This window comes from Pongo pygmaeus, chromosome 20 (assembly GCF_028885625.2).
Source record: "Pongo pygmaeus isolate AG05252 chromosome 20, NHGRI_mPonPyg2-v2.0_pri, whole genome shotgun sequence".
Taxonomy (NCBI): Eukaryota; Metazoa; Chordata; class Mammalia; order Primates; family Hominidae; genus Pongo; species Pongo pygmaeus.
Window position 1 is genome coordinate 12,086,131 of NC_072393.2, and position 13,614 is coordinate 12,099,744.

The window sequence follows — 13,614 nt, forward strand, 5'->3', positions numbered from 1 at the left end:
GAGGAGCGTTTCATATGCCTGATATGTGACACGTGTCTCTCCAGCAGTAAAAGACTTGGCCTTGGCTGGGCATGGTGGCTCACGCACTTTGGGAGGCCAAGGTCAGGAGTTAGAGACCATTCTGAGCAATATGATCAAACCCCGTCCCTACTAAAAATACAAAAATTAGCAGGGTGTGGTGGCATGCTCCTGTAATCGTAGCTATTCAGGAGGCTAACACAGGAGAATCGCGTGAATATGGGAGGCAGAGGTTGCAGTGAGCCGAGGTCACACCATTCACTCCAGCCTGGGCAACAAGAGCGAAACTCCATCTCAAAAAAACAAAAAAGGCTTGGCCTTGTGGTGAGGGGAGGTCATCTGTAGACTCCTGGACCTGTTTTTGCCTTACTTATTCTCTAAAGACTGAAATATTTCCTAAAATGTATGGGCACCGTTTACCAGAAAGTACCTTAGTTAAAACATACAAATTCATTTATGCCTTATAAAGCTATATTTCTTCAAATTGCTTTACTGAGTCATAAGAGGCTAATAAATTTGTGTAAATTGTCTAAATACAAGCCTGTCTTTCTCTGATAACGTGCTGTTGATGCTAACTTGTCAACAGCCTGCTTATCTCAGCAGTGCAAAGTTAACAGCAACATGGAAAAGTTTCTTTTACATATTATGCAACGGCATAGAACAATTCAGTCATTTCCTTTAAGGTACCAATGAAGCTGCTCTTCAGAAACGCTTATTTAAAACTCCCTAAGGTCAAAATCCAGGCACCACAAGATGCAGCATCAGCCACTGACCAAACCTTGTCTGTGTGTGGAGGTGACATACCCAGTTCCAGATAATGTATCCACATCAGTGAAGGGTGGAGTCATCGATTGTCAGATCACACAAAGTGACTCAGAGCAGGGAAGACAGGGCAGTGAAACCTGGCCAGGCATGGTGGCTCACACCTGTAATCCCACCACTTTGCTAGTCCAAAGTGGGTGGATCACTTGAGGTCAGGAGTTCAAGACAAGCCTGGCCAACATGGTGAAACCCTGTCTCTACTAAAAATAGAAAAATTAGCTGGGCATCGTGGTGTGTGCCTGTAATCCCAGCTAATCAGGATGCTGAGGCAGGAGAATGGCTTGAGCCTGGAGACAGAGGTTACAGTGAACTGAGATCACATCATTGTACTCTCCAGCCTAGTCGACACAGCGAGACTCTGTCTCAAGAAAAAAAAAAAAAAAGAGTTGAGTGCACCTGAATCCAACCCCTGCCTCATCCCTCTCCCTTGAAGGCCAAATACACCCTTATACTTTTCACCAAAGAGTAGAAACAACACCATCCACTTGACCCCAAATGTGACTTTCCACAGGATGCAAGCACAGTGTTGGAATGGCCAATGACAGTGACAATGAAAGTGCAGGCTGAGGGTGATGAACAGGACACACTGGAGAGCCTGACATCGGCCTAGACTATGGGGGTGTCTTGATGCTTCACAAAGAGCCCAAGGAGCACCCCAAAGAGGACACTGGAGCACAGGCCCAAAGGGTGTTCATATGCCAGGAAGGCCACTAATTTTGGAAGTCAGGGACACTGGTGCCTGTTTGAGTTCTGATGCTTTATCTATAACATATGCTTTTCTGCATCTGGTTAGACAAGGAAATCTGAAATTTTTGTTACAGCATTTAGAAATAAGTTATTTAAGCAATCCTCACACTTATGGTTTATTCTGGAACTACCTTCAGACACACAGCTACAGATAGGGAATATAATGAGTATTTCCAAGGCTACACTCTGTAGGAAAAAACTTCATGAAGTCAGTGGGACCCTCTCATGGGAGGGTTTTAAGACCCACAATCCAAAAGGTGGGGAAACTAAATTAGAGTGGAAGGAGGGCAGGAGAAGGTCAAGGACTTTCCCGGAGGCCTAACGTACCCAACATTATTACCCTAGATGAAAACCAAATACATATCCTAACACCACATATTCTCTTCAATGTTTAACAGACAAAATTAAATGTATTCAAAGCTAAGCTTCCAGAATTCCACTTTACACTATTAATGATGTTTTAATATCCCTCATTTTTAAATATGAATACTATTTTCTGGTTACAGATGGAAAATATCTTGATTTCTGAGATATGAAAATGCTCATTTTTAGATATACAGGGTCTTGCACTTTTTTAATAAAATAAGGAATAAGGTGAAAAGACAGGAAAAATTTTTTTAGATCATGGAACTTGGATTAATAGGAGAAAAGTCATACAAATTTATCTAACGTTTATATATGGGAGCCTTCAGAATGAAGACCCACCCAACAATAAGACAAAAAAGCTTATATACCATTCTGAGGCCAGGAAGGAATGCAGACTTGGCTGGCCAAAAAATCCCAGGTTTGGTGGGTAAGTCAGGTTTAATGGCAAGACAGCTTAGGGAAGAGGAAAGGAAGAAGCTTGCCTCCTGTGTAGCTAAGGAGACCTTGTTATGTGGATGAAGGCTCCCTCATAGAGAATAGGTGGGAAATGCTGCTTTTCAGACTTTTATTTAGAATTTTAAGTAATAGGGACAGGATTATGCTATGTTGCCCAGGCTGTTCTCTAATTCTTTTTCTCAAGCAATCCTCCCAGCTCAGTCTCCAAAAGTGCTAGGATTACAAGCATGAGCCACCATGCCCAGACAGAGTTTGTTCCCTTGTAAAGAATTATTCATTGCTGGACACAATGGCTCATGACTATAATCCCAGCACTTCGGGGGGCCAAGGAAGGAGGACCACTTGAGGCCAGGAGCTCAAGACCTGCCATGGCAACATGACGAAACCCCTTCTCTACAAAAAATACAAAAAATTAGCTGGATATGGTGGCATGTACCTGTAATCCCAGCTATCCGAGAGGCTGAGGCAGAAGGATAACCTGAGCCTGGGAGATTGATGCTGCAGTGAACTGTGATTGCACCACTGCACTCCAGCCTGGGTCACAGAGTGAGAGCCCTTCTAAAAAATATATACATATATATATATATATTTGTTCACTTATTGCAGCTTCAGATTTTTAAAATTAATTGTAAATTGCATTTTCACTACAGCTGGAAAAATAAGAAAATTTTGCACAGAGCCAAGATAAAAATAGATGTCAGAAATAAATCATTAGTCTTATATAGCATTTGTTTCAAAAAAAAAAAAATTTTTTTTTTTTTTTTTGAGACAAAATCTTGCTCTCTCACCCAGGCTGGAATGCAGTGGTGTGATCTCGGGGCATTGCAACCTCTGCCTCCTGGGTTCAAGTGATTCTCCTGCCTCAGCCTCCTGAGTAGCTGGGATCACAGGCACGTGCCACCACACCTGGCTAATTTTTATATTTTTAGTAGAGACGGGGTTTCACGATATTGGCCAAGCTGGTCTCGAACTCCTGGCCTTGTTATCCACAAGCCTTGGCCTCCCAAAGTGCTGGGATTACAGGTGTGAGCCACCGCACCTCACTCAAAATTCTTAATTATTTTCTTCTTCAGATGTGGTGTAGTACATTTCTTAAGTCTGTCCTTTTTTGTGGACGATTATTTCTTTTTCTTTCTTTCTTTCCTTTTTTTTTTTTTTTTTTAAGATAGGGTCTGGCTTTGTTGCCCAGGCTGGGATGCAGTAGCACAATCTCAGCTCACTGCAATCTCCATCTTCCAGGCACAAGCCATCCTCCCACCTCAGCCTCTGTAGTAGCTGAGACCACAGGCGCATGCCACCACACCCAAAGTGCTGGTATTACAAGTTTGAGCCACAGTGCATGGCCATTTGTGGATGACTTGTAACAGAGTTTCAGGGCATAGCGTTGAGAATGCTGATTGGGAAAAGAAATAGGGAAAATCTTTTATTACAGCTTGAGAAAATGAATAATCTTCCACAACAAAGTATAGTAGATAAATTGGTGAATTACAAAGATTCAGCAAAATACCAGTCCTCCTTTGCAGGCTGGAGAACTTGTAATGGTGGATAACTCTTCTTCTTCCTGTTACCTGTGGGGTAAGACCTGGTTGGCAACTGTTTTGTTTGTGTTCACATATGATTAATGTGTAGTATGTGCTTTGTTATCATGGAAATAATAATGAAATAATATTGTGCACCTTAATAAGATAATAAGATTCAGAGAATATGAGGAAATGCTGAGTTTATCTGAGCACATAGTTTGAGGATAGCCACTGGGGAAACAGATATCCTGAAGAGTGGGGTCAGTGCTCCAACACGGGGAATTTGAGTCTTCTCTTCTATAGGGCAAAATGAAGAAGCTTAACAGGGTGACATTTTCCATACAAGGCCAGTGCACACATTTCAGTGATTTGATAGGTTGCAGCTACCAAATTTCAAGGATGATTGCTTTAACTTTTTTTTTGGACGGAGTCTTGTTTGGTCCACCCAGGCTGTAGTGCAATGGCGCAATCTCAGCTCACTGCAACCTCCACCTCCCGAGTTCAAGCAATTCTCCTGCCTCAGACTCCTGAGTAGCTGGGATTATAGGCACGTGCCACCACACCTGGCTAATTTTAGTATTTTTAGTAGAGACGGAGTTCACCATGTTGGTCAGGCTGGTCTCAAACTCCTGACCTCATGATCCGCCTGCCTCAGCCTCCCAAAGTGCTGGGATTACAGGCGTGAGCCACTGCAGCCGGCCTGCTTTAACTTTTTGTAAGGAGGGGTAGTGGTCTCAAAAGGATCCTACCTCTGGCACTTCTCTGTCTTTTCTAATCATTTACAGCCTAAGAACAAGGAAGAGAATCTTTTTGACATGCACAGGGAAGGAGCAATTACATAGTAGTGTAAATACATTTCTCAATATGTTTATTGACTGGAAGGGTTAGATACTTTTACTTTCCCTGATGAGGATGAAAGGTAAGTGCCTTATAAATTCCTGCCTGCCTGTAAACATAAACTGAGTTTGAGAGATTTTGCTGGATTCTTCAAACAGTGGGTATTTTCTCATTGAAACAGAGGCCTGAGTCCAGGGACTGCAAGCTAAGGCCAATGACAAGCCTACAAAGAGAGGTCATTGAACGCTCACACCAGGCGCATTGGCTCACACTTATAATCCCAGCACTTTGGGAGGCCAAGGTGGGCAAATCATCTGAGGTCGGGAGTTCGAGACCAATCTGGTCAACATGACGAAACCCCATCTCTACTAAAAATACAAAAATTAGCCGGGTGTATTGGCTCACGCCTGTAATCCCATCCCTTAGGAGGCTGCGGCATGAGAATCGCTTGAACTCGGGAGGCGGAGGTTACAGTGAGCTGAGATCACGTCTTTGCATTCTAGCCTGGGCGACAGAGCTAGACTCAGTCTCAAAGGAAAAAAAGAAAAAGAAAGCTCACTTGATTCTTCCCATGGTTCTTCCCCTGTAGGTGCCCCAGCTACTCACATTGACCATGGGAGGAGCCCTTTATACTGAGAGAATCTGAGATCCCTGGAAAGCTAGGGATCCACAGGCAGATACAGTAGTCAGTGATGCCCTCCACAAGTGATAATTTTTGTCATGGGGCTTTTCCTAGACATTTGTAGTGAAACAAATGTGAGTTTAGGTAAGAAATAACTTTTAATTCTAGACCTTGAAGCCAGCTTGTCCTGGGGGCTGAGCACGGTGGCTCATGCCTGTAATCCCAGCACTTTGGGAGGCCCAGGCAGGTTGATGACGAGGTCAAGAGATTGAAACCATCCCGGCCAACATGGTGAAACCCTGTCTCTACTAAAAATACAAAATTTAGCTGGGTGTAGTGGCACATGCATGTAGTCCCAGCTACTCGGGAGGCTAAGGCAGGAGAATCGCTTGACCATGGGAGGCAGAGGTTGCAGTCAGCCGAGATCATGCCACTGCACTTCAGCCTGGAGACAGAGCGAGACTCTGTATCAAAGAAAAGAAAAAAAGACGTCAGCTTGCCATTAGGAGAGGTCATAAAAGGAGTCTGGGTACTGAACTTGTAAGTAAAAATAAAAATATTAAATAAGGCCAGGCCCAGTGGCTCACACCTGTAATCCCAGCACTTCAGGAGGCTGAGGCGGGCAGATCACCCCAAGTCAGGAGTTCAAGACCATCCTGGCCAACATGGAGAAACCCTGTCTCTACTAAAAATACAAAAATTCGCTGGGTGTGGTGGCGGGCACCTGTAGTCCCAGCTACTCGGAAGGCTGAGGCAGAAGAATCTCTTGAACTCGAGAGGTGGAGGTTGCAATGAGCCAAGATCACGCCATTGTAATCCAGCCTGGGGAGAAGAGCTAGACTTCGTACCCCCGAAAAAAAAAATAATAAAATCAATCAATAAATGGGATTGTATATAGGCTTAGAATGGGTCAGTCAAAAATTCAGGGGCCACTGGTCGTGGTGGCTCATGCCCTTAATCTCAGCACTTGGGGAGGCTGAGGTGGGCAGATCACTTGAGGTCAGAAGACAAGCGTGGCCAGCATGATGAAACCCCATCTCTATGAAAAATATAAAAAATAACTGGGCATGATGGCACACACCTGTAAACCCAGCTACTCTGGCGACTGAGGCATGAGAATCACTTGAACCAGGGAGGCGGAGGTTGCAGTGAGCCAAGATCATGCTACTGCACTCCAGCCTGGGCTACAGAACAGACTGTCTCAAAAAAAGAAAAAAGTTCAGGGACCTGGACGAAGGAGAGAAACTGAAGCATGCTTTGGTTAATAGATATTTCATTTTGACTGATCACTAAAGACAAAGCTATTCACCTAATGGTTTGTGAGGTAAATACTGGAATGTCTAGTCTGTATCTGGTTTGTCATAGGTAACAAACGTGGCACCATCTAAGTCATAATGCGAAGGGTGTTTCATTGCAGTAAGGTGCTCTTGCACAACACAAAGGATGGGGGATTTCTTTTTTTTTTTTTCTTTTTTCTTTTTTTTGAGACAGAGTCTCGCTCTGTTGCCCAGAGTGGAGTAGAGTGGCACAATCTCGGCTCACTGCAACCTCTGCCTCCCAGGTTCAAGCGATTCTCCTTGCTCAGCCTCCTGAGTAGCTGGGACTACAGGCACATGCCACCTCACCCTGCTCATTTTTGTGTGTGTTTTTAGTAGTGACGGAGTTTCACCGTGTTGATAAGGCTGGTCTCAAAGTCCTGACCTCAAGTGATCCACCTGCCTCGGCCTCCCAAAGTTCTGGGATTACAGGCATTAGCCATTGCATCTGGCCACATTTAAGAATTTTATTTTATGATTTGGGTGTTAGGATTTTAATTAGCTGGTTGGAACCTTAGTGAATAGTTTGATAATGTTTGAAGAAGGAAATTGAGTTCTTGAAATAAGCTGTTTTATGCCAAGTCAAAATAATAAAAATATGAATACTCAGACACATACCACCCCAAAAAATAAATAGGCCTTGGGCATTTCTGGTGTGTCTCACTTATTTTTGATACACAAAGGTGATCAAAGTTTTGATTCTTTTTGTTATTCTTTGTAGCTTTGTCATCTCTTTGTCACAAAGCAGAATTTTGCCACTTTTGAATTTTTAGTAACAGAATATTACCATGAATACACCATTAGTATTATGCTGAGAGGGTGTCTTTCTGGTTTTCTTGCCTGAGCCTGTTGCAAACATGCTGCTCTGTGAAGCTGTGGGTCACGTAAGCGACTTGCCCATTCCACTGCTTAATGGGACTTGAGTTGGTTCAAGTTTATCTTTTGATCTTATTGACAATGCTCTTCTTGTTTTTATTCCTAATTGGAAATACAACACAAATTTTTACACATTGGGAAACAATTGCTGGGTTGTAGATTATGGATAAATTCAAATTTACTAGGAAATGTGGATAGAGTATGAATGTAACTTATGAGTTAACCATCTCACCTTTCATGCATGTGTCTTTATTCTTGTGATTTGCCAACAGTTTGAATTATCTAACTCACTTTTTGTTGCCTGTCTACTCTTAGACAGAATCTCTGTTTCTTTTTGCTTTTTACTGGTTGCTGTTGGTTGAGCATTTTTCTTATATGATCTTTCATCTTCTGTGTAGCAGATTCCAGTCATCCTCTTACATTTGACTAATTTGTAGGGTTTTTTTTCCTTTTTTCTTTTTTTTTTTTAATTTGAGACAGTCTTGCTCTGTAGCCCAGATGAAGTGCAGTGGTCACTCACTGCTCACTGCAGCATCAGGCTCGTGAGCTTGAGCAATCCTCCCACCTCAGCTTTCTGCCCAGCTAATTTTTAAAAATTTTTTTGTGGTGACAGGGATCTCACTGTTTTGCCCAGGCTGCTCTTGAACTCCTGGGCTCAATCAATTCTCCTGCCTCGGCCTCCCAAAGTGCTGGGATTGCAAACAGGAGCCACCATACTCAGCAATGAGGGTTTTTTTTTTTTTTTTTTTTTTTTAAAAAGAGATATCTGTACATGTTTCTGACCAATATTTTATTTAAAATCTTTAAGAACTGCATATTAACAAAGGTTATTCTGTTCTTCATTTTCTGTTTTCCATTTTCATTATGACTACTTGTTTTTCCTTCTTATTCTCATTTTTTTCCTAGATCATTACAATAATTTTCCATGTAGTGGCCCTGGCATGCATTTTGATCCTTCATGCAATCATACAGCTACCTCGATGTCCGTTCTCTCTGCCATTCTGAAATTGGACCTCACTCCTTTTTGACTCTAGCTCCCCATCTGCTATTGATAAAGTCCTGTCTTGTGATGGTTACTATGGGACTGAACGAAGAAGGACAGATGCAGAAATAAAGACAAAAGATCTATGTTAAAGAAGGGATCAGGGGGCTCCTTGCTTCTAGTGAGCAAGAGCCCTGAGCTTCTATAGCCCTTTGTTTTTATTGGGTAGAAAGAGCAGGGAGGAGGAGGTAACAGTTGGTCAGCTGCTTCATTTATCACAGGTTCACATGATTACTTTCTTTGTACAACAGGCTTCAGATGTGCCTGTAGATAATCACAAGAAACACTGCGCTTGGGGCGTGGCAGACGTAGTCTGTCAGTTTGCCAACAACCTGCATTCATGAGAAGAGTTTGCTGTTTGCTCATATAGCCTCCAGTGGTACACTGAGTTGATCAGGACCCCCATCCTTTCAGCCTCCAACACTCTCTGATTACATTGATTCCAAAGCCTCTTTTATGGACTTCTATTTACCCCTTGGCGTGTCCTGCATTTATTCTCCTCAAAATGTATACTTACAGGCTGGGTGCGGTGGTTCATGCCTGTAATCCCAGTACTTCGGGAGGCCAAGGCAGGAGGATCCCTTGAGCCTAGGAGTTTAAAACCAGCCTGGGCCACATTGGGAGACCCTGTCTCTAAAATAAAATGTGTACTTACAAGCCCTAAACCCCAACAGGGTCATATTTGGACATGGACCTTTTAGGAGATCACATACATTTATAAAGGACGGCCCTCATAATGGGATTAGTAAGAGAGAGAGAGAACTCTGTCTGTCCAGCATGTGAGGACAAAGCAAGAAGGCATCTAGCTGCAAGCCAGGAAGATAGCCTTCACTGGGAACAAAATTGCTGGCAGCAAGATTTTGGATTCCCACACTCCAGAACTGTGACAAACAAATGTTTGCCGTTTAAGAAACTGAGTCCATGGTATTTTGTTATACCAGCCTGAGCTAAGTCACCCCAAGAGTCCTCACATTAACCATATACTGTTGTACAAGTGCTGCGTTTGGATCTACCTGGAATGTCTCCAAGTCTTCTACTTTTCCTCTTGGACCCATTGTGAGAATAGGTTTTGCTTCATGGGAAACTACTGGTGATAGTAGTGACAGCCCATAACAACTAGGGAGTTAAAGAAACTTCCTTTCTCTCTCTCTGTCTCTGTTTTTGAAATGGAGTTTTTGCTCTGTGGCCCAGGCTGGAGTGCAATGGTGCGATATCGGGTCACTGCAACTTCTGCCTCCTGGGTTCAAGCGATTCTCCTGCGTCAGCCTCCCGAGTAGCTTGGATTACAAGTGCGCACCACCACGCCTGGATAATTTTCATTTTGTTAGTTACAGACGAGGTTTCCCCATGTTGGCCAGCCTGGTCTCAAACTCTTGACCTCAGGTGATCCACCTACCTTGGCCTCCCAAAGCTCTAGGATTATAGGTGTGAACCACTGCGCTTGACCTCTTTGTATGTGTGTGTATATATATTTTTTCTTTATAATAAAAATAAATAGAAACTAGGTCTTACTATGTTGCCCAGGGTGGTCATGCCCAAGATTTTGGGCTCAAGCGATCTACCCGCCTTGCTCACCCAAAGTGCTGGGATTAAGGCGTGAGAAACTGTGCCAGGCCAAATGAAGGAAACTTAGTGGGAGGCCTGGCACAGTGGCTCACACCTGTAATCCCAGCACTTTGGGAGGCTGAGGTGGGTGGATCACTTGAGCTCAGGAGTTCAAGACCAGTCTGGACAGCATGTTGAAACCCTGTCTTTCCTAAAAATACAAAAAATTAGCTGGGCATGGTAGTCCCATTCTCACAGTCATAGAAAGGTTATTTTTTAAGGATTCTACCTACTTGAGAGCATTATATACTGCCAGCACTTGTTCAATTCAAGAGTGTCTGGTTTCATCTCCATGTCATAATTACAACCAAAATCCTAAAGGAACTGGTTTACCACACTGTGTTTGCCATAAGGCCCAATTTGTACCTGCAGCAGCAGCTGTATCATCCATCCCAAGTCACAGCTCTACACTCTGAAGGTGTGCCTGAGGCTTGTGATCGAGTCCATAGGGAAATATCACCACCTGCTGTGTTTTATAATTGGACCATCCAAGGGTGTCAGGGTTTCCCCAGAGAGTTTTGTGGGATTTTTTTTTTTTTGAGACCAGGTCTTGCTGAAGTTAGTATGGCAGCATACTAACACATTAACCTGTCGAAAGCTTCCTGCAGAGCTGTGTCCCAGTCCCAAAGTGCCCCTTTCTAATAATTCTTTATACTGGTGTCAAACTTTGGGCTAAGTGTCAGATAAATGCTCTCCAATAATCCAAAGACCAACAAATGTCTGGATTTCTTTTTTCTTTTTTGTTTTTTAAGAGACATAGTATGGTTCTGTTTCCTAGGCTGGAGTACAGTGGTGGGATCATAGCTGGCTGCAGAAACTCCTGGGCTCAAGGGATCCTCCTGCCTCAGCCTCCCAAGTAGCAGGGAATAAAGGCACATGCCACCATGCCCGATTGTTTATAAATTTTTTTGTACAGATGGAGTCTCACTGTATTTTCCAGGCTGTTCTTGAATGCCCAGACTCAAGTGATCCCCCAACCTCAGCCTCCCAAAGTGCTGAGATTACAGTCATGAACCAATGCACCCAGCCCTGAAAAGGAAATATTTCAAATGGAAATTCAAAGGGAGAACATCTAATGTTCAAATTGATGTCTACAGAGCAGTTAACGGGAACTATCATTTAGGGTCTGTGGGATTCTAGGACACTAGGTATGAAGCAGATATGAGGAAGGTCAGGGAACAAGCTGACTTAATGATTAATGCTGAAGGTGCTGCCAGCTTGGTTTAAGTTTTCCTCCTCCCTTCCTCCCTGATGAATTTGATAAAGTTTAAAGGGATGGTTTCACCAGGGGCCTTTTCCATTGACTTCAAGGAGGTCATCCCTCCTGGTAAATCCTCAGTAGTCCAAGCCTCTTACATGGCTAGAATGATCCAGTCCATAAGGAAATGTCACCACCCTCTGTGTTTTACAATTAGACCATCCAAGAGGGTCAGGGTTTCCCCAGGAAGTTTGGTGGGATTTTTTTATTTTATTTTTTTTGAGACTGTGTCTTGCCGAAGCGCAGTAGCCTGATCAAAGCTCACAGCAGCCTCAAACTTTGGGGCTTGAGTAATCCTCCTGCCTCAGGCTCCTGAGTAGCTGAGACTATAGGTACACACCATATCTCCAGGCTAAGAAAAAAAAATTATGGCGATGTGAGTGTCTCACTTCACTGCTCAGGGTGGTCTTCAACTTCGGGCTTCAAGTGATCCTGCCACTTTGGCCTTCTAAAATGTTGGGATTAGAGGTGTGAGGCATGGCCTCACTTTCCCAGGCTGTTGTTGAAAGGTTTTTGCAATCTCTAAGAGTTCTGCAGCAGTTTATTCCCTGACAGCGAGAGTCTCATCCTTTGACCCCATTTTGCAGCAGTAGTTGAGTGTTCACTTTTCTTTCCATAAGGGGGCGAGCTTGCCAGTGACCCTCATCCCCCTCCTCATCGATGACTTCTTTGTCATCAGAGCCTTCCTCTTCATAAATTCCCATGAAATCCAAGTTTTCACGTCCCAAATTATGATAGCCACAGGCCCTCACCAGCTGCCATAGCACCCCATTTCATGGAAGCCACCTGACTCTTCTTTGAGCGTCCTGTCCCAGGAGCCCCAATCTGTGCTCTCCTGGGCTCCAGGCCCTAGAGCCGCGCTGCTGCAGAGCCCAGTTCCCAGGGCTGCTCCCTCCACGTATCCACATCCATCTCCAGTTTTCCACCCTCTCTCCGACCAGCCAGGCCTGGAGGTGCTGCAGTGTCATTGACCGTGGGTACCTCTGCTGCCACCTCCACCGCGATCTGGAAGTCTTTTAAATGTACTTATCTTACTTTTTCCTTCCCCACTTTATACATAAACATAGGAGAAGAGCAGGGACTCTGCTGGTGTCTTATTCACACAATGGGATTGAGGGTGTTTGTGTCATGGAACTGATCGATGGGGTGAGAAGTAGCTAAATAACCTGCAGGGGCAGCAGAACCCGAGGCCAGTGACTCCACGCTGAGGCCAGTCTGGAGCCTGCAAAGGAAGGGAAAGGGAGCCTTTCCTGGGGGCTTCCTGGGCAGCCCGCCCTCCCCTACAGGTGGCCTCCAGCTGCTCAGAGCAGCTCTAGAAGGAGTGTGGATTCCAAGAAGCTGTAGAGCCCTGGAAAGCAGAAGACCTACGTGCAGACGCATTTGTGGGGTTCTGTCCTTTCTGGTATTGTACCTCTGGAGCCTGGGGCTGTCTTCTGGGCAGGGTTTGGGGTTTGACATACATGGGGTCGCTGGGGTCAGAGTTATTTGTATATATAAAGAAAATGTGTGAAAATCAGGCTAGAGATACAATGGTTTGGTGGCGTCACTTGGATAAAGGGTTTATGAAGTTGACAGTTTATTTAGGTCAGAAGCTTAACCCCAGGTGAGAGTTTCCTGCTGGTGAAAATGAAGATCTGGAAGGACGGAGCATTTTCACGCTGTGAGGAGGGGATGGGGGTGTGTGAGCAAGGCTTGGCCATGCCTCATCCCCAATTCCGGCCCGCTCAAGGACATGTGCCTCTCCTGGTGCAGTCGTGCCCGGCCTGGTCTCGGTTCCCCTGCTGCTGTGAGGCAGGAGATTGCTCCTGTGGACACTGAGTCTGAAATTCCCGGCACACTACTGTGACCCCGTGCAGAACGAAGGAGCAGAGACAGTCCCTTGAGTAAGGAAGACCCTAGTGTTCTCTTCTAACAATAGCAAGTTTGGCTGAAATGCAACTATCGAATAACCCGAGTGCAGGAAGCAGCTCGTGTAAGCTTAGAGAAGCTGTTGCTAGAATCTGTCAGTCTGGCTCCGCAGGGCCTGATACCCAGGGCTTCGGCGGTCACTCAGACGTGGGGGGGGGGGGGCCGAACATTCCATCCAATCAGAGGCGCTGCGGCGGGGCCCTGCCCACTGTGCATCCAGG